A 24,475-nucleotide genomic window follows, 5' to 3' on the forward strand; every position below is an offset into this window, starting at 1 on the left:
AGGCATCTAGCGTGTTAGGGGATAATAAGACATAAAGTTAGAGAACCTCTCTCCAGAGCATGCATCACAGGCCCTTGCACGTATTAGAACTGAAGGAAATGGCGTGTGTGATTGACATGTACAGGGTGTACAGGGCACAGAGCTTAGCACGGTTTCTTTACAGGGATGGGAAACTCAACCTAGAAACATGTGAAGATGAGATTTTTCTTCCTGTCAAGTAAATTCATGATAGCTTTCATTTAATGAAATTCTTTTTTTTCTCAAACATATAATTCACATTTAATTACAAGTCATGATTATTCATTACTTTTTTATAAAATGGTCAATATAGTCTTTAAAAGATGTAAAAAATTATTTTCTTTCATTTACATAAGCATTTTAAAATATAAGGTAACCCTACAGAACAGTGTAACAGGTTTTCTGTTACTTGTAAACAGGATTAGAAGGCAATCCCCAGAATTCCAGAACTGTCGTGGAGATATGGTAATTTTAATTTACAAGCTGGATAAACTGCATTCAACAAGGAGTCAAGGGTGTTGGGTTTGAGTCGCCATCTTGCATGTTATGATCTTGAACAAGTCTGTCAACTCCTGGATATCAGAAGCCCCACCAGAGAATGAAAGGTGTTAAATCAGGTCACTTTGAATATTCTTTCCAGCTCTGTTATTCTATAATGCCATGAAATCAGAGTAACAGGTTCCAGGCTGTTTAGGGTCAGGGATTTTAGAACCTATGTTCAACATATATTATTTTTCAAATGTCTACTTTTTGGAGTCATATATATATTTGAATGTGCATGTAATGACCTCTTCATCATTAGCAATAGAAGTTTCTCAAGGATGTATTTTCCATTTCTTGCTTTGTTTTCAGCTTTCTTTGTAAATTTCCTCAAGATTCCTTCTAGATTTGTGGAGGCCAAAAGCTTCACTACCTTTTCATGCGATGTACCACCCTTATCCAAAACCACATCACTCTTCCTGAGTTCTAAAACCTTGGACAGATACGCTGTAAAGCTCAGCATCATCCTCCCTCTCCAATGGAGGCGCTGGCGATAGCCACATGTACCGCCTCTGCTGTCAAATCTGTTGCAGTATTTTGTTTGGAGCCAGGTTTGGCATGGATGGCTATGGTGACACAACCTTCAGAAACAACTGCCACAGGACCTAAGGGAGGAAGTGGTCTCTCTGGTTCTTGGATCTGGCTTTTACCCTTCGTCATCGCGCCAGCTTTCCTCTGCATCTTGGTGCCAAGAGGGAGCCGAGTGGAGCCCCGAGTACTCAATGCTGCCCTGAGCTGCCTCAGCCCGCTGCCAAGCCCCGGCATCCCTGCCTGGGGAGGCCTTAATGAAATTCGTTATTCTCACTTTATTTTAACTTCACTCTTTTGCGGGGGGTCTTGAAGTATGTTCCACATTTCTGGAGGCAGGGGCTCTGCTATATGTCAGTATCCAGAGCGTAGAGCAGTCTAGGGGAGGGTGCGTGTCTAAAGGAGTATCAGGAGCAAGGGAATGTTCCCTGTCCGGGGCTCTGCTCAGTGCTGGCTTCTGGGAGGAGTTGAGCTTGGTTATGGGTTGACAGAGAGCAAGAAGAGGTCTTGAGAGGAAAGGAATGAGGACACGCAATGTGGTAACAGGAGGTAGTTGTGGGAAGGAAGATTAACAGAACCACCTTGACATCATGGTGAATGTGAGAACAGCAATCAATGAACCGGAAGACATCCGGGGACGGCTGAGGACCCAGCTAGAGTGTTTAAAGCAGACAGAATCTGCGGGGGGAAGGGGAAGGCCAGTCAGCAATATCCTCATAAGTTACACTAACCGGCACTTTGCCGTTCTCAGAATCTTTTTCTATCTACGTTAATTCATTTGATCCTTATGACATCCTTGGGTTTTATTACCCCATTTTACAAAAGAGAAATGTGAAAAATGGAAAGTTTAGGGTTTTCCCAAAGATAATATTGTTATCTAATGACGATTTAAGTCTAGAATCTGAGACTTATGTCTCTTCATTCAAGGCCTTTCTCGCTAGCATCAAGTAGCTTGGGGCAGGGGGAAGATGCTGGACCAGCTGGGAGGAGATGGCATTTCTCTTCCTGACTCTGGGAACGAAGCAGCCGTCAAGAAACCACTAGGTGTAGCTTGTCGTCTAGGCTCTGTCGGCTAGTGTCTCTGGCTGAGCTAGGATTTTAACATTTCCCTGTTAGACAGGAAACTTAGTGCAGGGCCATGCACACAGTAGGTGTTCCATAAATATTTGTTGATGCTGTGGATGCAGTACAACTGGCTCACAGCAGGCCCATCACACCTAATCGCTTCAGAAAGGACTGGGAGGAGATGGAAAATAAAAATCTCATCAATAATAGAATATGTTGTTTTTCCTTCTCTGCCCAGGGAGACTTTGGTTTCTCCGTTGTATTTCCAGTATTTTAAGATGGGAATAATTTTCACAGTGGCAGGTACAGCTGGTGAGATGCTGTTTTAATACGAAGGAAAATGCTAGAAAAGAATTTTAGAATATTAAGGAGGGATTTGATTTCTGACAGAAATATTAGCTGTAAAGGCCGGTATGAAGATTTTAGAGAAATTTAATTAAAATTTAATCTTCTTTCTAATTAAAGTTTCCTTTAATTAAACTTAAAATTAAATTTGCTTTAATTGGAGGAATTTAAAGGGTATTACCTTTTGAGTGTCAATCATTTTGAAAGAAAAAAGTTATGCTGCTTTGTCTAGTTTAAAATGAGGGTTGGTGTCAAATTTCTAGGAAAGTAATAAAAATGTTGTATTTAAATATAAATTAGCACTCCTTGGTGTCTGACTCCCCATTTGCCTGGTTCAGAAACATTTGTCTTGAATTGCAGTTTTGCTCTGTGTGGGAGACCTACAGGGAAGGTCAGGCTCAGACCACGAAGGGTTTGAATGTGAGAGTTCAGCCTTTCTTTCTCCCTTATTCAGGTTCCTCTGGAAGCTGTCTCCCTCCTTGCTGGAGTTCTCTAAGCCTTCGTCATGCCTTTCTTGGAGAGCCTTCTCAGTCTATCAATGTTTGGCAATGGTTACCTCCTGTCTTTCACTGGGAGCGGGGGAGGGGGTCCAAGCCCCCTCATGCCCCTTCTTTCCTCAAAGCCCTTTTCTGTGTGGTGAATTAGAATCCTTTCAAGACCCATATGTTCCTCCCCTCAAACACTGAGGCTGAAAAGTGAGTTAATTTTTCCTCCCAGGATGAGAATTCCCTCTTATATGTTCCCCATTTCCAACAATAGTATCTCATTTCCTTATACCAGCCAAACTCAGAGGAAGTGGTTCTTCATTCTCCCTACAGCCTCTTCAGCTACCAGGTCCTTCAGGGCAGCCAGCACAACGATAGCTTCAGATTAATTCCTTATCCTGTCCCTAGATGCATGAAAGCAATGGCTGCTAGTAGGGTCTGGCTGCTGCCCATCTCTCCCTGATGTAGTTGCACACTATTGCCAAGTCATTACTCTAAAATTACTGGCCCTTTTCTTCTGAACAACTCAAATATCTAAACTTGCCATTCAAGGCCTCCAATCGTGTGTTTTCAACTTACTTTTTCCACATTCATGTCCCACAACTTTGCTAACACACTTGGTCTGCTCCAACCAGTAATCTAGTTTATTTACTGCTCCTTAAACATACATCAAACATTTTGGCGTCCAAGTTTATTTCCGCACCTTTCTTGTAGCCTAGAATGCTTTCTCTTTCTCTTGTCTTCAAGACCCTCATGAAACTCCAAATCATCACAAAGTAACCCCTCATCAATCTGGCCTGGCATGAGGGCTCATTCTCCTGCAGCTAAGAACACTTATTCTGGCAATATGAATGCGGTCACATTTATTCTGTGTATTAGTTATTTTCATGCTGCTAAAAAACATACACAAGACTGGGTAACTTATAAAGAAAGAGGTTTAATGGACTCTCAGTTCCACATAACTGGGGAGGCCTCACAACCAAGGCAAAAGGTGAAAGAGGAGCAAAGGTATGTCTTACATGGCAGCAGGCAAGAGAGGGTGTGCAGGGTGACTGCCCTTTATACAGCCATCAGACCTCATGAGACTTTTTCACTATCACAAGAACAGCATGGACAAAATCTGCCCCCATGATTCGATTACTTCCCACCAGGTCCCTTCCACAGCATGTGGAGATTATGTGAACTACAATTCAAGATGAGATCTGGGTGGGGACACAGCAAAACCATATCATTTTGCATACTAATGTTTACATCCTTTATTCTGATTTATCCTATATTTGACAATTTCTAAAGCCTGGAAGGTATATAATTCCACTTGACCTCCAATGCCAGCTGTGATGTATGTCACAGAAGTGTTATTATTCATATCTCCTATCAGAACAATTAGAGTCCCTGAAGGGTTTTGATTTCACTCAAGATCTCACAGGTTGAGTAATGGAGTAAGGATAAGAATTCAGGTTCTCTCCCTGGTTATTTCACCACGTTCACTTTACTATTTTCTCCATCTGTGGAAGCGGGACAGCAAGGCAATTGGCTCAGGGGAGTGAAGACACTCTGAGTTCCAGGACTTCTATATCTCAAGAAAAGTAGCTCATCCACTGTAGGATGAGTCATGACCTTAGGGCAGCCACCAACAGAGACTGTCTGGTTGGATGGATTTGTTTTCCTCTAACATGGTGCATGCCTTATTATACAAGGTATTATGGCTGGCCTCCTGCATGCTCAGCCTGTCCATGGCTACGAAAATGGTAGAAGAGCATGTTCTATAATTCTCAACACTCAGTATAGGATCCCTGCCAATGATATAAGAACAATTTCGTTTTTCAGGTTTTGAGTTTCCTGAAAAACTCTGGTTTCTGGCTACTCTATTCGAATAATGAAAATGCTTTAGAAAAGAGAAGGACAAAGACCTTTCAGAAACTCAGATTTGAAAACTGTTGGGACTTGCTAAGCTGGTTAAAAAGATAATCTTTTACTATTTTATTCAAAGTAACTGTGATACAAATAAATATCTTCAGAGGAGGATAGATGACCAGCTCCTTGCCAGCTTTTAATTGCTAATGCAGAGATACTCTCTGAAGGGCATCTCTCTCTCTCTCTCTTTCTCCCCCCCTCCCCTCCCCTCCCCTATCCCTCCCTCCCTCCCTACCTCCCTCCCACTTTCCTTCCTTCCTTCTTTCCTTCCTTCCTTCCCTTCTTCCTTCCATCTTTCCCTCCTCCCCTCCCTCCCTCTCTCCTTTCATCCCTCCCTCCTTCCTTCCTCCCTTCCTCCCTCCCTCCCTCTTCCTTTCTCCTTCATTCCTGTTCCTTTTTTTGAAAAAGAACAGAAGTGCCTGCATTAAAAGACACAGAATGCTACAAGACAAAGTAGTCATTAAAGCAACAGATAAAACAGACAAGGTTTTTATGACACAACATTAGAATTCAGAGCTGAAGCTTTTACCTACTGATATGGTGTGGCTGGGTCCCCACTCAAATATCATCTTGAATTCCCATGTGATGTGGGAGGGACTCAGTGGGAGGTAATTGAATCATGATGGCAAGTGTTTCCTGTGCTGTTCTTGTGGTAATGAGTAACTCTCACAAGATCTGATGGTTATTATAAGGGGGAGTTTCTCTGCACAAGCTCTCTTCTGTTGTCTGTTGCTATGTGAAATGTACCGTTTGCCTTCCGCCATGATTGTGAAGCCTCCCCAGCAACATGGAACTGTAAGTCCACTAAATGGGTATGTCTTTATCAGCAGCATGAAAATGGACTAATATAATAAATCGGTACCAGGAGTGGGGTGCTGCTGAAAATACACCCCAAAATGTGGAAGCAACTTTGGAACTGGGTAACAGGCAGAGGTTGGAGTTTGGGGGGCTCAGAAGAAGACAGGAAAATGTGGGAATGTTTGGGACTCTCTAGAGACTTGTTGAATGACTTTGACCAAAATGCTGATAATAATATGCACAATGAAATCCAAGGTGAGGTGGTCTCAGATAGACATGAGAAACTTGTTAGGAACTGGAGCAAAGGTGACTCGTGTTATGTTTTAGCAAAGAGACTGGCAGCGTTTTGCCCCTGCCCTGGAGATTTGTGGAACTTTGAACTTGAGGGAGATGATTTAGGGTATCTGGCAGAAGAAACTTCTAAGCAGCAAAGCATTCAAGAGCTTACTTGGGTGCTGTTAAAAGCATTCAGTTTTAAAAGGGAAGGAAAGCAGGAAAGTTCAGAAAATGTGCAGCCTGACAATGTGATAGAAAAAAAAAATCCCATTTTCTGAGGAGAAATTCAAGCTGGCTGCAGAAATTTGCATAAGTAATGAGGAGCTGAATGTTAATCCCCAAGACAATGGGGGAAATGTCTCCAGGGCATGTCAGAGGTCTTCATGGCAGCCCCTCCCATCACAGGCCCACTGACCTAGGAGGAAAATGTGGTTTAGTGGGCCATGCCCAGGGTCTCCATGCTGCATTCAGTGTAGGGACTTGGTGCCCTCCATCCCAGCCACTCCAGCCATAGCTGAAAAGGGCCAACATAGAGCTTAGGTCATGGCTTCAGAGGGCACAAGCCCTAAGCCTGGGCAACTTCCATGTGATGTTGAGCTTGCAAGTGCATGGAAGTCAAAAATTGAGGTTTGGGAACTTCCACCTAGATTTCAGAGGATGTATGGAAATGCCTGGATGTTCAGGCAGAAGTCTTACGCAGGGGCAGGGCTCTCATGGAGAACCTCTGCTATGGCAGTGCAAAAGGGAAATGTGGGGTTGGAGCCCCCATACAGAGTCCCTACTGGGGCACTGCCTACTGGAGCTGTGAGAAGAAGGCCATTGTCCTCCAAAAACCAGAATGGTAGATCCAGTGACAGTTTACACTGCGCTCCTGGAAAAGCCACAGGCACTTAATGTCAGCCTGTGACAGCAGCTGGGAGAGAGGCTGTACCCTGAAAAGCCACAGGGGCAGAGTTGTCCAAGACCATGAGAACTCACCCCTTGCATCAGTGTAACCTGAATGTAAGACATGAAATCAAAGGAGATCATTTTGGAGCTTTAAGATTTGACTGCCTCACTGGATTTTGGACTTGAATAGGGCCTGTTTCCCCTTTGTTTTGGTCAATTTCTGCCATTTGGAATGGCTGTACTTACCCAATGCTTGCATGCTCATTGTATCTAGGAAGTAACTAACTTGCTTTTGATTTTATAGGCTCATAGGTGGAAGGGACTTGCCTTGTCTCAGATAAGACTTTGGACTGTGGACTTTTGCATTAATGCTGAAGTGAGTTAAGACTTTGGGGGACTGTCGGAAAGGCGTGATTGGTTTTGAAATGTGAGGACATGTGATTTGGGAGGGGCCAGGGGTGGAGTGATATGGCTTGGCTGTGTCTCCACCTAAATCCAATCTTGAATTTCCACATGTTGTGGGAGGGACCTTGTGGGAGGTAATTGAATTGTGGGGCAGGTCTTTCCCATGCTGTTCTCCTGATAATAAGTAAAACTCATGAGATCTGATAACTATTATAAGAAGGAGTTTCCCTGCACAAGCTCTCTTCTCTTGTCTGCTGCCATGTGAGACATGCCTTTCACCTTTCACCATGATTGTGAGCCCTCCCCAGCCACATGGAACTGCAAATTCATTAAATGGCTATGTCTTTATCAGCAGCATGAAAATTGACTAATATACCTACCTTTGGATCCTTTGAACCAACAAGATACTTGGAGTAGTTGTGAAGCCTAGAGCAGGATAATGAGAGCAAAGAGGCTGATGTGAAGATCTCCCCATCTCCCAGCTCCCCCCACCACTCCAGCCAAGGTAGGTGTGTCCCCCAAGGTAGCACCAGGGCCTATGGGGGCATGGGGGCAGGATTTTTACTCTAACACTGAGAAAGAATCCTTAAAATGCTAAGGAGCTACTGTGCTCACATCTTTCTTCAAAGGAAAATTCCCTCAAGCAGTTCTTGTACAGTTGCTGGGGCTCCAGTACCAAGTGTTGAGAAAGAAAGAACATGCTCTTCTAGCATTGTCTTGACCATGGACAGGCTGGGCATACAGGAGGCCAGCCATCATACCTTGTGCAATAAGGCATGCTCCATATTACAGGGTGTCAAATCAGTCTAGCCAGACAGTCTCTGTTGGTGGTTCCCCTGAGGTCATGATGACTCCTGCAGTGGATGAGCTACTTTTCTTGAGGCATGGAAGTCCTGGGGCTCAGAATGGCTCCACCTGTCCTGCTTCGCTTTGTGACCTTATAATAAGTTATTACTACATAGGGCATCTGGGAATGTCTTTTGTTTGCAATTTTAAAAGCCTAGTATCCTGATTATGCCACATATCCCTCAAAGTCTTTCAATGTTCTCTAGTGCCTTTCCAATTATAAATCATCAAGCATGTTTTTGAAGACTGGTTGCCATTTACCCACCCTTCTGAATATCCCTCTGTTAATTCCCTCAATCAGGAGTTAGTAAACTCTGTAAATGGCCAGGTAATAAACATTTTAGGTTTCACAGCCCCCACAGTTTATGTCATAACTACTCAATTCTCTGAAATCAGACACAAACAATAGAAAATGAATGATTGTGGCTATGTTCCCATAAAACTTGATTATTGAATGCTGAAATTTCATATAAGTTTACAAATTTTATATAATTTTCACATCATGAAATGTCATTCTTTTCTTTTTTAATTTTTTTTCCCAGTCACTTAAAAATATAAAATTCATTCTTTAATCACAGGCTATACAAAAACAGGTGTTAAGCCAGATCTGGCCCATGGCCCAGTTTACCAGCCTCTGCTCCGCATAGATATTGTGCTCTTGTCCCACTGAGCCACTTCCATACCCCGGGGATACCTCTTGTTTTCTCACTGCCACATTGTTTTGGATTTTTTTTTTTTTTTACATGATGGTCAGTTAGGTGCTGCCACAAGTGGAGACAGAGGAGAGGCTCAGGAAAGCAAAGTTTATTATATGTACAGGTCGTCAAGACAGGAGGCATGGCATGACACATGGGAAAGACATCAGAGTAAACAGGAGGCAGAAAACAAGCCCAGGGAGCCCTCAGGCTGCAGCCTTCATTGGGGTTCCCAAAAAAGGCAACACAGGGCAAGAGAAGCATAGGACTGGCAGTTTGAAGAATTTCAGTGGGCTTTGGGCTGTGGAGGTGGTCCATCCTTGTTTGGTACTTTGTTATCTCTAAGAGTTGGCTAGCTCTTGGATGAGCAGGCTCTTCCCCAGCCAGAAATGTTTCATAAAATGTCAATATATTACAATACATAGGAAATTAAAAAAAAAACACACAATACACACATCTATGAGGACATTGGTCTCTCAAACTGGAAAATCTTATCCTTCATCCAGTTTTGTCAATATTCTGCCTAATATTCAAAATCTAGATCAAATATAAAATTGAGATTAGATTCCCTGTTTTCTATTCTCCAGCCATACTGGAAATAGAAAGTTGTTAGCACTTTGAAATCAGACTACTTGAGTCTGAATCCTGGCTTCACTGCTTAGTAACTCTCACGTCCTGGGCAAACTAATCTTATTAAGGTTCGTCTGTAAAATAGAGATAATACAAGTACTCAATTTACAGCTCATAGAACTATTGTAAGGATGAAATATTATAAGCAGGTAAAGAGCTTTGCACAGTACCTGACCAAGATGAAGTAATCTGTCCATGTTAGCAGTTATCAACTCTATGTCCTGGACTCTCTGTTGAATGGTATACTATCCCTCTGCAGGTTAGAGAAGGAGAACAAACAATGCAATATACTCTGTTTTAGCAAATGTCTTCATTCTTATTTGTATATTTTAATTTCTTCTGCTTGGTTTAGAAACCACTTAAAAGAACAAATGTATTTTTTTCTCCCTTGTCTATGCTCACCCCAACAAAGGAAATGTAATTTTCTTTCTTTTCTATTTTTTTTTTTTAATTTTTGGTTTGTTATATGTGGTGATATAATCAAGGTAGTTTCTCCCTTTAACAAAAATGTGAGCTCTCAGAGTCTTATCCTACCAGCACATCTTGGTCTGGGTACTGGAGCCATCGATTTATATCATTTTAATTCCAGGAATAATATTGGTTTATTAATTCTTTCTGTAGAAACTCTGCAGAAAGAATTTATTTCCTTTCACTTTTCGTTCGATAAAGTGTAAAGAACATCAGGTAATTAGGAGTAGGGGGTTAAGTTTTTTTTTAATTTAAATTTATTTTAAACCATGTCAGGTACAAGTTGGAAACCAATTTGAACTTTTTGAATTCAAGTGTAATTTTTTTCATAATCAAAGATATTTGCCTTCCATGGTGACTGCATTTATCATTTCATTCATTCAGGACATTTAATGAACACTTAAAGATCACCTTAGCTTGGTTATCTGGAGGAAAGAAGACACATGAGAGGCAGTTCTAGTACTGAAGTGGCTTTCGGGCCAGATAGTGCAGAGCCATACAAAAGAAGAACTAAAACAGCTGGCAGAGTGAGTGCCCGGGGTTAGACACACACCACTGTGCTGTGGGAAAGAGTGACTAATAGTAGTGATGCAATGGGAAAAAGATCCAAGGGTAGCTAGGTTAGGCTGAGAAGAGGTGAAGTTGTATCCCCAGCTAATGCATCAGCAGGAGTGAGAAGGTGAATGGCAATTGCAAGAAAAAAGAAAAACAATGGTTTTGTGTGATAACAGCAAATAATGTGTAGAGGACTATAATGACAGATGGGACTGATAAATTTGCATCACTGTCGAAAATCTCATTGTGTCCTTTCAAAGACCTAGCTCTTTTGGAAGAAGACAAGGAAATCTAATTAAATACAATAATTACCTTTCTAATTCAGGAAATTTTCAGGAAACAATGTTTATAGAACCAGATATGGAAATATGAAAAATTCCTGATGTTTTGATGGTAAGTTGCGGAGATTGTCACCATTGCATGGCAATTTCTAAGAATGAAGCCGACTGGTGGAAGGCACTGTCAAATCATTTCACCCTACTTCAAGTCAGAGAATCATAAAATAAAGAAGTTTAGAATAGAAAAAAAATATGAGTTGTCTAGTCTAATATTTCCAATATGAAGCTTCTGTAAAAGTGCCACAAAATGTCCCAGATTCCCCACGTAACAGTTGCATTCATAATGGTTTACAAGTTCATAATTACAGCCAGGTACTGTGGCTCATGCCTGTAAATTCAGCACTTTGGGAGGCCAAGATGGGAGGATCATTTGAGTCCAGAAGTTCAAGACCAGCCTGGCAACATGGTGAAATTGTCTCTACTAAAAATACAAAAATTAGCCAGGCATGGTGGCATGCACCTGTAGTCTCAGCTACTCGGGCGACTGAGGTGGGATAATCACCTGAGCCTGGGAGGTCGAGGCTGCAGTGAGCAGAGATTGCACCACTGCACTCCAGCATGGACAACAGAGTGAGACTCTGTCTCAAAAAAAAAAAAAAAAAAAAATTCATAATTACAAAAAGCAACTGTGAATTCAGTGACATTGCCAAATGCATCTGAATTTTGTTCATTTCCACATCTATATTATCTTGAAGAAAAATGATCATAAAATGTATATACAAGATAGATTATTTATTCAGGCTATAGTCAATGCTAGTACCCAATAGATTTGTGACCTCCTTGCATGAACTGAAGTGGGGCATGTCCTCCTTTATCCTGGGTCTCGGGTCCTGTTGCCTCCACTGAGTCCCATTCAGCTAAATTCAGCCTTCATTGGTCAAGCATTTTCTATGTGTTTATTGCTATGCCAAGACTCTGATGGGCGCAAAAGAGAGCCAGAGAACACGATGCCTGCCCTGAAGGAGACTGTGGCTTGGTTGTTGCTCAATGGAATGCTCTTTCTATAGTGTATTAGTTTTAAAGTTTGCTCTGTTAGGATTCAATATTAGTTCATGATACGACTCAACAAAGGAAATGGTCAGAAACGTTGGAAAATAGACTTTGTGTTTTTTTGAATTAATGATTTAGTTTGTAACTGGAAGTTTCAAACACAACCTTTCAGTTTACACACTCTCCATTCCATCTTCTCTCATGCAACCTGAGCAGGGCTTCAGGGATGGCCTCGCTGGAGCTCACCACCAATTCCTGGAAGGAATGCTTGGACAGTAGCATTATTGCTGGTCCTCATCAAAGACCACTTTTAGTGTTTCTACCTTGGAATTCAAAATGTACAGGAACAGTGTTGATTTGTTTTGGTAAGTTTGGATGAGGCTTTTCTGGACTCAGGGGCAGACATTAAACGAGATTCAAGGAAAAGCCACTTCCAAACAAAGATTGAATCGATAAATTATGCAGCTGTGAACATGGCATGGGGCTAGATGCCTGAAGGCAGAGGGTTTTCCTCTCGAATTTTCAGTCCCTTCATCTGAGTGGTGGGTGGTATACCACATGGCGAGGAGCCTGGGCACTAGAAGGAGAACACTGAGGCGCAAATCCCTGCTCTGCTCCTCACCAGCTGTATGGCCTTGTTCTTTCATGTCTCTGTGCATCAGTTTCTTCATCTGTAACATGGATGTAGTTTGTGTAATAATAGTGACTGCATTATGTACTAACTAGCATATGTGAAGCACTTAGCCCAATGCCTCTTGTATAACATTCAAAAAAGTTAGCTATTAGTAGGTGCTATAAAATTATCAAGTTTTTACTCTCTGACCTTTGGCGTTGAAACAGTGGCATTAGATGGGTTGAAATTCTGGCTCTGCCTAGGCAGTTACGTACTGCCTAACTGGGTGATTCTAAGTAACTTTTTTTCTTATTTCTCTAGGTTGGTCTTTTTTTTTTTTTTTAATAAAATGAGGACAATAAAACCTATTACATTGTTCCAGAGATTAAATGAAATGATGACATAAATTTCTTACCACAGAATCTGATATACAGCACATGGACAATAACGTGTATTGATGTTGATTTATAACAGCATTTGATGATTGTGATTTTATAAACGTATTTGTGATTGGCTACTATACAGAAATTTCAGTGCTAAAAGTTTTGAGGAATAAAGTGTCTTCTGTCTTCAGAGAACTTACTAACTTGTGAAGGAGCTAAGAAATACAAATAACCAACAATATAAAAGTAAAATATTTGTATACTGGAAAGATGGTACAAGCCAGGGTATGATTAACTGTCAAATGTCTTATGAATCCAAATAAAGCAAAGAACCAGCAAAGACCTGTGATTCTGTGATAAACTAGACTTTATCTTAGAAATATATTTTTGGAAGATGGCAGCAAGAAACATTTCTCCTCTCACAAGTATCAGGGATTCTTCCTCAAATGTACAGAAAATGAATAGCAGTTTTTCCCCTGGTTAAAATCTAAGAATGACAGATGTCCAGACTGGAATGTCTTTCATTACCACGTGCTGATGAAATTGGGCCCTTCATATAGAATGCTTCTTTTAGTTTATTTTGGGCACTTTGTAGGGTTGGTTTTCAATGACTGCTACTGCAATTCTGGCCATTTCCGCATGGAAGCCATTCCACAGTCTAATTGACTCTTGGTTAGGAACCCTTCTCTTGCCATAGGGCTTATGTTTTCTTCTTCTCAATCTCATATCATTGTTCTAATACCTCCCTGGGTGACATAGAGCTATTTCCCACCTCTTCTGGCACTCGTGATCTTTCAATGTTTGCCCATGCTCCCCTCTCCATCACTGCCACCCCATCTCGATGCCTGAGCTCTGGTATTAGTATAAACTTTCCAAATTCAAATTCCAAATCACTAGGTTACTTTTTAAGACTGTGAGCTGACTGAAGTGGGAAGGGAACAAGAAATGGCTGTTGATATAGAGTAGTGAATTGCAAGCCAGCAGAGGTGAATGATTTGTGTGTGTCTGGTGAACTACCTGCCATCTTGCCCAGCTGGTGAGGAGGGGAGATATGGCAGGAATCAGCAAGAGACCAATTAGAGTCTGACCTCTTAGCCAGCATGGGTCCTGGCTGCAGGTATCTGGGCAAGGCACGCGGCCTCTAACTACTTCTCAACCTATGCACCTTGTCTCGAAGCTTCTGTTCTGAGGTTAGATGAAGACAGTGTGGAAGGGCATATGGAAAGAAACCATGGCTTAAGAATGGTTCTCAATAACATAGCTCCCTTGGAAGCTGACCGTGAGGATGACTAAAACCTTCTGGGAAAGAAAGTGAGCAGAAGGCACTGAGAAGAGAAAGTGCCATGGAGCAAATGGGGTATTGCCAATTTGTTTTACAGAATTAGAGGAAAGAATCTTCAAGGACAAAAGGTAAGCAAAAGGAAAAATGAATATACACTCTGCAAACACAACACACCACACACACATACACACATAGGTGCATGCTCATGCTCACTAACCTTATTCGTGGGAATTCTCTGATGTTCTGTGCAGCAAGATTGACAGGTGCCTGTCTGCAGGCTCTCTTTGTCCTCCAGAATCTGTCAAACAGGCAGTTATGAGAAGGTGCTTTTTTGGGGATGACAGTGTTAATGATTATGGATTTTCTTGTTGAGTTTAGCTTTCCTGACAAACTGGTGTTATCATAATTAAATGCACAAACTTTCCTCCTACTCTTCAAATTATCATTACCCGAGGTTATTTTTTTCTGTTTGCTTCAGTTTCTCCTGACACCTCTCCTCTTAAACCCCTCCCTCCAGGCAAAAGTTCTGCAGGATTTAGGATTTCTTTTTCTTTTTTTTTTCTTCTGAAAAACTACCTTGTTTCCTTGGGACTGCTGAACAGAAACGTGATCGTTATATATCTTCAACTTTATTGTGCTAGAGATATCGCAGGCTGGCCTGGGCACCTTAGAGTCAAAGGTGAGTATTGTGCAAGGCTACTTCCAAGTTTTCTGAAATCACGTGCTTTGACTCTAAGAGCTTCAGTCTCGGAGTTACTTAGTCCTTCGTTTTGAATCTATTGAGTAGGCATGTTATAGCATATAACATATAGCTATATATGCATATATGTAGCATATATGGGTATCATCATATAGGCATGATGATTCTTGTTATAATTTAAAACAAGGTCCTTATCGTCTACTTATTTCATTCTTCAGACTTATTTTCAAGTACTTTCCCTCATGCTCCTTTTGGTAGAATGACGGTGGGTTCTGGGAAGACCAAACATTCTGGGCCCCTGGCCTCTGCTCATTGTAGTTTTCTGATTCCACTAAGTGCATCCTCATTCAACCCTGTCTCAAGCCCGAAATCAAGGTCCATCTCTAGGTTTATTACCTCTAGAAAGCCTTCTATGACCCTCTGCCTAGTTTTATTCTAGAAGACTTTCTATCTTCCTATTTGTTTATTTACAATGGACTTTCTTTAAAAAGAGTAATTTTATGTTGAAAGGCAAATTGAACAGAAGATACAGATAGTTCCCCTACATCCCTTGTTCCCACATATGCACCGCGTTTAAAAAAATAAGAACACCATCGCATTTTTTGAGCTTTCATTTTTGTGTGTGTGAGTTTTATTTTCCTCCTAGTGAGGGTAGGAGTCCTGTCTTCTTGCAGAGTGCCCAAGGTGATACTAGTGCATAAGCAGTGCTTAAAAATGATATGCTGGTTGATAAAGACATTGCTTTTTCTTAGTGGTAGAAAAGGTGAGCAATTATGGGACATTGTTATTTTTCTTGTATCTTGCTTTCTGATGTCTCTACTGTTCTTATGACACACTGCAAATAAAGAACAAATGGCTAAAATATCCAAATGCATGATAACTGTATCCATATTTACTCTCAAGGCAGACAAGAGCCCTCATCTTGGCTAATCATTTGAAATAAAGTACTGTTTGTCACAAGAGTACATATTGCTCAAGAAATTACGTGTTTGGTTCTCTTCAGATTTGTCTGTCCTTTCCTAATTTCTGGAAAAGGAACTTCAACGCATGTTAGAGGTATTCCTTTGTATACCAATGATTATGATAACTGAAATGAAAAATTTCAAAAAGTTGTCTTGATTTCTGCTTTCTCACTTGAATAGGCAGCTTAATTCTATTTAAGCCTGGAATGGGAAAAAAACTCACTCACCTCAGAACCTATGACTAAGGATATTGAAAGATAACTAATATGATTCCCTCACAAAAGTAGGATTAGAAATGAACTATTAAAAATTTCTGAATTATATGCCCCAAAAATGGCAACATTTCTTCTGTACAGACAGCTCTGGGTTTTGTTTTGTTTTGTTTTGTTTTGTTTTGTTTTGTTTTTCAGAGCAGGAGTTTGTGAAGTAAGTCCTTAAAATCACATCTGTTCACCTTATGTGATGGGAAGGAGAGGCAACTTCTGAAACAGGGTAATTGAAATGGAAATACATTCAAATAAATGGACTCTGGAGTTCCACTTTGTTCTAAATAACCTCTACTGTAAGTGATCAGCTTATTTGAAAGTATGATGGGTGGGCTATCGGGGCAAGGCTGTATCTGATTTTTTTTTTCAGTCATTAGTCTACCTTCCCTTTTCATTCAACCTTTTGGAATAAGGTCTTATACATAGGGCAGAACAGGGGATGATGGAGCTGAGCCTTCAAAGGACACTCTGCATGTGTTTCTAATGGGTTTTCAAGTACACCCTGCTCCCCCTGGATTATGTCTCTATCAGAATACCTAGATTTGAAATTCGCTGTATTATTGTGAGGGGGTCAGAAACCAAGGAATGCCATAAGTACTGATTTGTGTGTAAGAGAAAAATAAATTTGAATTTTTCCTTAATCAAGAAAGCCATGTGCTCAGCACCCTGCAACACCAACTAACAATTACAACTTGACTAATACAGGTGCGATTATAGCTGAGCATGGCTGCGCTGCATGGGAAGAAAGGGTAGGTTACAATAGTATGTACATATCTGTGTATGGCCAGCTCAAATTTTCCTTTCTAACCCTCTGACATACTTTAAATCAGCTTCATTTCATTTACTTTGATCTGTACATTGGACCTGTCACCTGAATTGCCTCTTTTGCTCAGTTGAATACCCTTTTATCCATTCTTTCAAACAGAAGGTAAAGAAAACATATGTTTTAGGCATTGTGCTTGGAGCTTTACAAACTTCATCTTATTTTATCCTTTAAGCCACCCTAAAAGTATGAAGTAGTTCATTCCCCATTTTATAGTTGGAAAATGTGAGGTTTAGAAAGGATTGAATAAATTGTTCAAGTTCCCACAGCTCATAAGTGGCAGAGTCAGGATCCCAAATCTCTATCAAGGTTCAGTCATGTTCTCCTTTTGCCCTAAATCCTATGTATATTTTATTTGTTCATGGATTTAACTAGATTTTTTAGCTCCTGAACAAAAGTATTTGCCTGCTCTTTCTCTTTTTATGCTTTCTTCCCTTCCTCCTTTCCTCTTCCCTTCAAATTATATGCTGTTGGCACAAAATTCAAACAATCTAGAAATATATAGAGTCAGAGTTTCAAGTATCTTTTACCTACTTACCCCATTTTTTTCCCTCCATCACTTGGGATCACACTTTGCAACTTAGTGTCCCTTTCCAAACAACTGTCCGTGCATGTAGACAAATACACACACACACACACACACACACACACGCACACACACACACAAACACACATACATGCACAATGTTAGACTGGGAAGTCCAAGATCAAGATACTAGCAGATTTGGTGTCTAATGAGGGTTTGCTTTCTCATAGATGACACCTTCTATTTGCATTCTTTCATGGTGGAAGGAATGAATTAATTCCTTTGAGCCTATTTTAAGGATTCTAATCCCATTCATAAGAGCTCTGTTCTCAAGACTGAATCACCTTTTCAAAGGCTCTACCTCTTAATACCCTCACTTTGGGGGTTAGATTTAACATATGAATTTGACGGGGAGCACCATAGCCCAACACATCTCTCTCTTTCTGTCTCTCTCTCTCTCTCTCTCTCTCATGGAATTATACCACATATATTTCCATAAGACTTTATATCTTTTGCGTAAAGTATCTGTTCTAGTTATTTGGTCACATAGAAAATTATTCCAGAACTTGGTGGCATAAAACAATTATTTATGATGTTCATGAATTCTGTGGATCAGGTAATTGGAAAAGGCCACAAAAGAGATCTTCCTGTGCATGGGTGGATCCCATCCATCACCCACAAATCTTCTGGATGGATGGTATCTGCTTTATTTTTTGAATTTGTCCATTTGTGTTTATTTTGTGAATTGTTCACTAATACATTTTGGCCCTTATTTGAAAAGTCCACATTGTGAAAGGTGTGTGTCTACTTCCCAATGTCTGGAGTTTGAAGGACTTGAAAGCTGAAAGCTGGAATCATCTGCAAGTTGGTTTACTCACGTGTCTGGAGAATTAGTATGGCTGTGGGTTGGGGGATTTAGTTATTCTTCATGTGGACTTCTTTATTTAGTCTCTCTGTGTGGGCTAGCTTGGGCTTCCTCACAGGATAATGGTGGCTTCTCCAGGTTGAGTGTACCCCCCAAAAAGAGAAAGCCAGGTGGATGCCATGTCTTCTTTCACAACCTAACCTTAGAGGTCATATAGCATCACTCCCACCATAAACTCTTGGTTAGAAGAGTCACAAATCCACTCAAATTCAAAGGGAGGGAACACAAACTCCATGTCTACGTAGGAGGAAAGTCAGTTATATTGTGAGGGAAGCATGTGGAATGGAAGATATTTTTGCCTACATTTAGAGAAAACAAATCTGCTACAATAGCTTAGATGTATTTCCATATCAGTTCAGAGTTCTGTAGAGTGTTTGTAAATGGTTTTATAGTATTCCATCTTACCCATATGCTATAATTTATTTGACCTTCTGCCTATTAGTGGATATTTAGATGGTCCCCCTTTTTGTCAGTATTAGAAATGTTGCAGCATATATCTTTGCTCATGTAATTTTGGGCATCTGTGTATTTCTGTAGACTTGTATCCTAGAAATAGAATTCTGGGCCAAAAGCTATACATATCAGATAGTATAAAATTGCCTTCCATAAAAGCTGTACTAAACTGTGTTTCCACAGTGTATAGAGGGCCTGTTTCTCTGTGTCTTCATAGGCAAAAATATTTTTGATTTTTGCGTATCCAATGTGCAAAACAGATTCTGGTAGTTGTTTTAACATTTGCATTTCCCTGATTTCTGGAGCGATTGAGTCTTTTTCCTTGACTGTATCCATTCAATGAAATATTGTGTAGGAAAGATCTTCCTATGCATGGATGAATCCCATCCATCACTCACAAATCTCCTGGATGGATGGTATCTGCTTTATCTTTTGAATCTGTCCATTTGTGTTTATTTTGTGAATTGTTCACTAATATACTTTGGTCGTTATTGAGTTCCTTTTCTTTTTTATTATAGGCTGAAAGAGCTCTTAATATATTATAGATATTAATCCTTTCTTTATTATCTATGTTCTATTTGTCTCCAAGTGTGTTACTTGTCTTTTAACTTAGCTCATGGTGTCTTTTGTCTTACAGAAGTTTGTAAGTTGCCTCACGTAGTCATATTATAAAGACACAGGTGGTGGTGTTCTTTATGACTTCTGGGTTTGTTCTTTCATAAAAAGATCTTTCCTACCCAAATATTTTCCTCTATATTCTTCCAATGTTACTTATGGCTTTGTTTTAATATTTAAATATTTAATCTATTGATATTACATACAAATAGGGAAATTAAATAATCAGAAAAGACCCCGAGCTCATGCCTGCTGGCCCACGTTTTCTCTCTACATTCTTAAATGCTTAAATGCTTCATACCTTGACCAGCTTCATGTCATCTAAATGCATGTTTTTAATTTTCCGCTCAGAAATTAAATCTCGTGGTTAGAATGGGAAATGCTTTTGCTGATGTCTTTAAAGGTTAGGGATGTTAGCATACTTATTTAGCATATGTGAATCTTTATCAGAAGCTGGCTGGAAGAGGACAAGGTTGTCAGAGTAAGAAACACGCTCAGTAGCACTTCAGGAATACCTCTGCTCATTAACCACATGCTCCAGGTCTGAGTTATCTTTTACCTGCTTTGTGCTAAAAATAGAATGCCCTAATTCCATTCTATAGTCCCATTTTACTGTTCTGAGTTATTCTTTCAGTTTTTCTATTGACATCAATAGGCTCCTGAGAGAATCACAAAGAATCTCTAATAAGAGTGAATCTCTAATATCAGGATTTAAAAAATTGTTTCCAATTTTGGAAACAAGAAGTCAATTTAGTTGAATATGAATGTCATTAAAAAAAAAATCTCCTGAGGAATGTTATTGCTCTTGCATCCTAAGAAAGCTGGTGTCACCTTCATAAGCCATACTCACTCCACAATAAAGCTTGGACTCCTCCAGAGACAATGCAGGTGGTTGAGTGGTAATCATAGCTACGGATCTCCTAGTAAGTACTACATGCTGGATGTTTCATGCATATGTTCAGCTTTCTCAAGTAGCCATTAATATCCCAATTTTCAGATTCAACAGTTGAGGCTCAGATTCATTAAGAATGTGTCCTAAATCACATAACTAGAAAGTGCCAGAGGTAAGACACAAATTCAGGTTTGTCTAACCCCAAAGCCCACTACCTCCCATCCTGCCTTCCATACTTATGCATTCAGAATTATGCCATTGTTACCTGACATTAATAAACACAAAACCAACATGCAATACCTGCTGCATAGACTGCATTTTAAGCTTTTTACATAAACTAACTCAGTTAATCTTTATAACTCTATGAGATAGTTATAATATTCACTTTCTGATGAAGAATCATAAATGAAATAGCTAGACTAAATTTTCCTAGTTAGTAAGTGGCGAGGTTGGGATTCCAAAGATGCTATTGTCCAGAAACATAAATGTGTTTAAAAGACTTTTGGTTAATTGGTGAATTATAACTCTGTAAACTGTTTTTACAGGGATGTTGATCTTGAGGCAACGCTGTTGTGCTCTGCAACTGTCACACTCTTCCCTCCACACGCCCTGCAGGGCTACTCTTGGAGGCAGAGTTCTGGCCTGGATGGATCCAGTTTGTCAACACGTGCATTATTAAGTTCTGATCTTAATAATAAACCTCAACAGAGGAGTCTGGCTGACTCACCCGCAAATCCGCTTCATCTTCAGCAGCAGGATTCCCACCCCATCTGAAGTATCTAATTAACCTGCCAAGTCTTCTCACTGTGACCAGATGAACACAGCCTTGGCAGAGCAGAGAAGCACCTCTGGCCTGTTGAAATGCAGGAAAGAGGATGGGCACCCTGGAAAGGCCTTGTTTGGAGGTCAGCAGAATTATTGGTGAGCAATTTCTCTAACAGAGGGAGGGAATTTGGAATTCAAAAATGCCTCCATTCCAAGAGCACACATGCGTGTGTAAGGAGATAGTGTCCAGTCAGGGCTGGTGGCTTAGACACCCATTTATAGCCTCAGCAGGAGAAAGGCTTGGCCCTGAGGCAACACTACTTCTGTCAACTAAACTTGTAGAGGAAGCTGTGGAGGAGCCATTATAGGATGTTGCTTCCAGGGAAATATCTCCAACTGTGGACATCTGGCTCCAGAAAGAGTTCTGGAAAAAGTTCAGAAGAAGAGAGCTGAGTCTGACAGCGACAGGAGCCATCATTCTGTGGCCTTAGCCCCATTCTTAGAATCATAGTCTTTCAAAACTAGAATGACTTCAGCTCAGAATTATCAACCCAGCCATCTCATCTCACTGAAGAAAAATCAGAAGTTCCAAAAAGAATGAATAGGCTGCCCATGTTTGTGCAGGAATTAAGTGGTAAAACCAGACATAGGATCTATTGAACACTCAACAAATATCTGATAAACTAGCAGCTTTAATAAGTGCATACAGTAGGATTAACTCCATTCTCATCATTCTTCTACTGTTTTAAAAATTAGAATCCTACTAATTATAACATAAAAATTATTGTTGTTTAAAATCATGTTCTTGTGGTATAACAAGTCTGTGAAGTATTACATGATTTCTTAAAGATTAAATGATATCCAGTGAAATATTTGGGTGAAAAGGTATTATCCATCTTCTATTGAGGACTTTTAATTCCTAAAGAGCATAAAATAATTCAGTCAACTAGAAAGTCTGATGAACTGAAACAGTTCACTCCAAACAAACTGTGCAAACAATGAGGAGTTTGTTAAATTCTGAAGCGCTGAGATTTCCTGTCAGGTGGCATATGAACAAGATGAAACAAATATGGAAACGTTGCAATATCCTCTTCCTTACACAAAAACTTCCTCAGATATAATCATTGCCATTAAAAAGTACAATATGTCTTTATTGAATCTTCTATACATTTCATTCTAACAAGGGGCCAAACTTTCTTTGGTTCAATGAAGATAGAAGTCAACTTCTCTCTCACATGAAAGTCTAAGGTCTTCTGGGAGTTTAGACTATTCACAAATCTGCAAGGTGCCTAGAATGATTGGGACAAGTCCCTGTAACTGGGAAATGTTATTGAGAAAGTATATTTGTCCCTGTACACAAGGTATCTCTTTCATCCACATATTTCAAGCCAGTCATCTATATTCTTATTACTGCCATAGGAATGGGCTTTAACTTTCTTTTAATAGCATGACCCAGAAGTTGCCAATATCTATTGCATTAATGTTCCATTGCCCAGAATTTAGCCATGTGGTTGGGAAATGCAGTTCCAGCTAGACGGCCAATTGCCCAGCTGAAAAAATCAACTATGATGTAAGAAGAAGAAGAGAATGGATAATGAAGAACCAGTCTTCCCCATAAGACTTTAAATAAATAAGAGTTGCGAATAATTTCTTTCTCTCCCTTTGTTACTGATAGGCTTTGTGAGCAGATCCTATAGCTTTCTGTTGGCATGACAGAGATATTTATGTAACTGACACTTATTCTGGTTCCATGGGATTGAGTTCAGAATGTACAATATGCAGGTCCCTAACTGCCTATCCACCAGCATCATACCAAAGCAGCTACCACTAATGGGGGATTTCAGGTTTACTATATAGCAGACTTTGCCATTGGTGAAAGTATCTCTCTGGTTCACTCTCAGGCTCTGCTGTCTCTATCTCTGTCCTCAGGGTGCTCATGTCTAGTGAAGCCTTACTCTCTCCTTTAGAAACCTTGACTCAACTGAACCTGCTCTTGATGTTAATTTGCACAGATATTTATTCTTATTAAAGAGTGGGTGGGAGGAGACTCACACAGCATGACTTGGGTAAGGACATCTCTGAGTTCATATGTTCCTGGGGGTATCTCTTGCAGTTGTTCTGTGGAGCAAGCTTCTTCATAAATTCCTAGGGCAAGGCTCAGACTGCATGACTCAATTCTATATCATCAGTGTTTAATCCAGGATATGCCATAAAGTAGATACACAGTAAATATTTGTTTATTGAATATGTGGTATTCAAATATAAGAAACATTATAGGGGCCACCCTGGAGCAGTATTAGTGCTATTTAATATAACTTTCTCTTTTTGAACAAGAGTTAGATGTCAAAGATCCTAATATTCCCTTAACATAGATGTTGGATTTATTATAGATAGGTCTAAACTTTGCTAGAAGCCTGTTTATAGGAATATGAGTTTTTAGTGTTCTTTGAAGAACATTGCAGACAATCCAGTGCTTTGTTGACCTCAACATTTAGGCAGTAATAACATTTGAACTCCTAGTGGCTAAATTAGAATTATACAAATGCTGATATAATAGATTTTAATGGATGAGTTTTCATTGAAAAAATATTTTAGGATTGAACTCAGTTAAGCCAATTTAATGCCTTGGCCAACTTTCTTTATGTGCAATTAAACTATTTACTCTTTTCCTTTTTATCCAATTTTATTTTATGTAATTAAAATTATTTCATTCAGAAACAATTCTTCATGATAAAATGTAGAAACATGATTTGATTCATCAATCATCTATATAAAATGTTACAAGAATGCTTCTACCAGTCTGTATTTTCTTTCTGGATAGTTATTTCTACTAGGTCCAATTGTCCTAGATCAGATTCTACAGATCGAAATTTGGGCAAGAAGATTAGATAATTGTGTCAATTTCAGTCAATAACACATTTTTTTTTTTTCCCACAATGCAGTTTTAGCCATTGCCATTTTCATTTTGCAATGATTATTTCTTCTAAGTCTAAAACTTTCAGGTCAATTTTTGCAGTTTTGGAAGTTATTAACATGATGGGATTCTTCAATTTTTCTCTTAATTTTGCTGAGTGCCGTTTTAGCTTTTCTCAATTTATCTCTGTTGATTATTTCTTGTAGTACTTATTTATTTCTTGGAATAAAAAGCCCTAATTGGTCAAAGGCCTTGTAGGGTGCAGTCAAATGATGGGGTTAAAATGACCGTGTTCTGCTTCCCCTAGAAGTACCTCCTTAATGCTTTGGTGGAGAAATGGAGAGAGCCTCTCTTACAGAAAGTCTGTAGTAATTACTACTTTGTGAATTTGTATTGAATAATCCCTGAAGACAGAACCAGGACCAGTATGACCCAAGAGACACTTTAATCTCAAAATAAAAAAAAGTCTATCAACTAAAATGGTCTCAGTTGAAATGGAGTAGGTGAGCTGCTCCCTAGTATTCAAACAAATATGAGGGAAAATCTGTTAGAAATTCCATTAAATTTTCTAC

At 39.8% G+C, this 24,475-nt stretch overlaps 1 pseudogene; it reads right to left on the reverse strand.

Annotated features, from left to right (window-relative positions):
* Positions 1–494: 494 nt before the first annotated feature.
* LOC102143858 (UPF0235 protein C15orf40-like) lies at positions 495–1,323 on the reverse strand (annotated as a pseudogene).
* Positions 1,324–24,475: the final 23,152 nt, after the last annotated feature.

This window comes from Macaca fascicularis, chromosome 18, assembly GCF_037993035.2.
Source record: "Macaca fascicularis isolate 582-1 chromosome 18, T2T-MFA8v1.1".
Classification (NCBI taxonomy): Eukaryota; Metazoa; Chordata; class Mammalia; order Primates; family Cercopithecidae; genus Macaca; species Macaca fascicularis.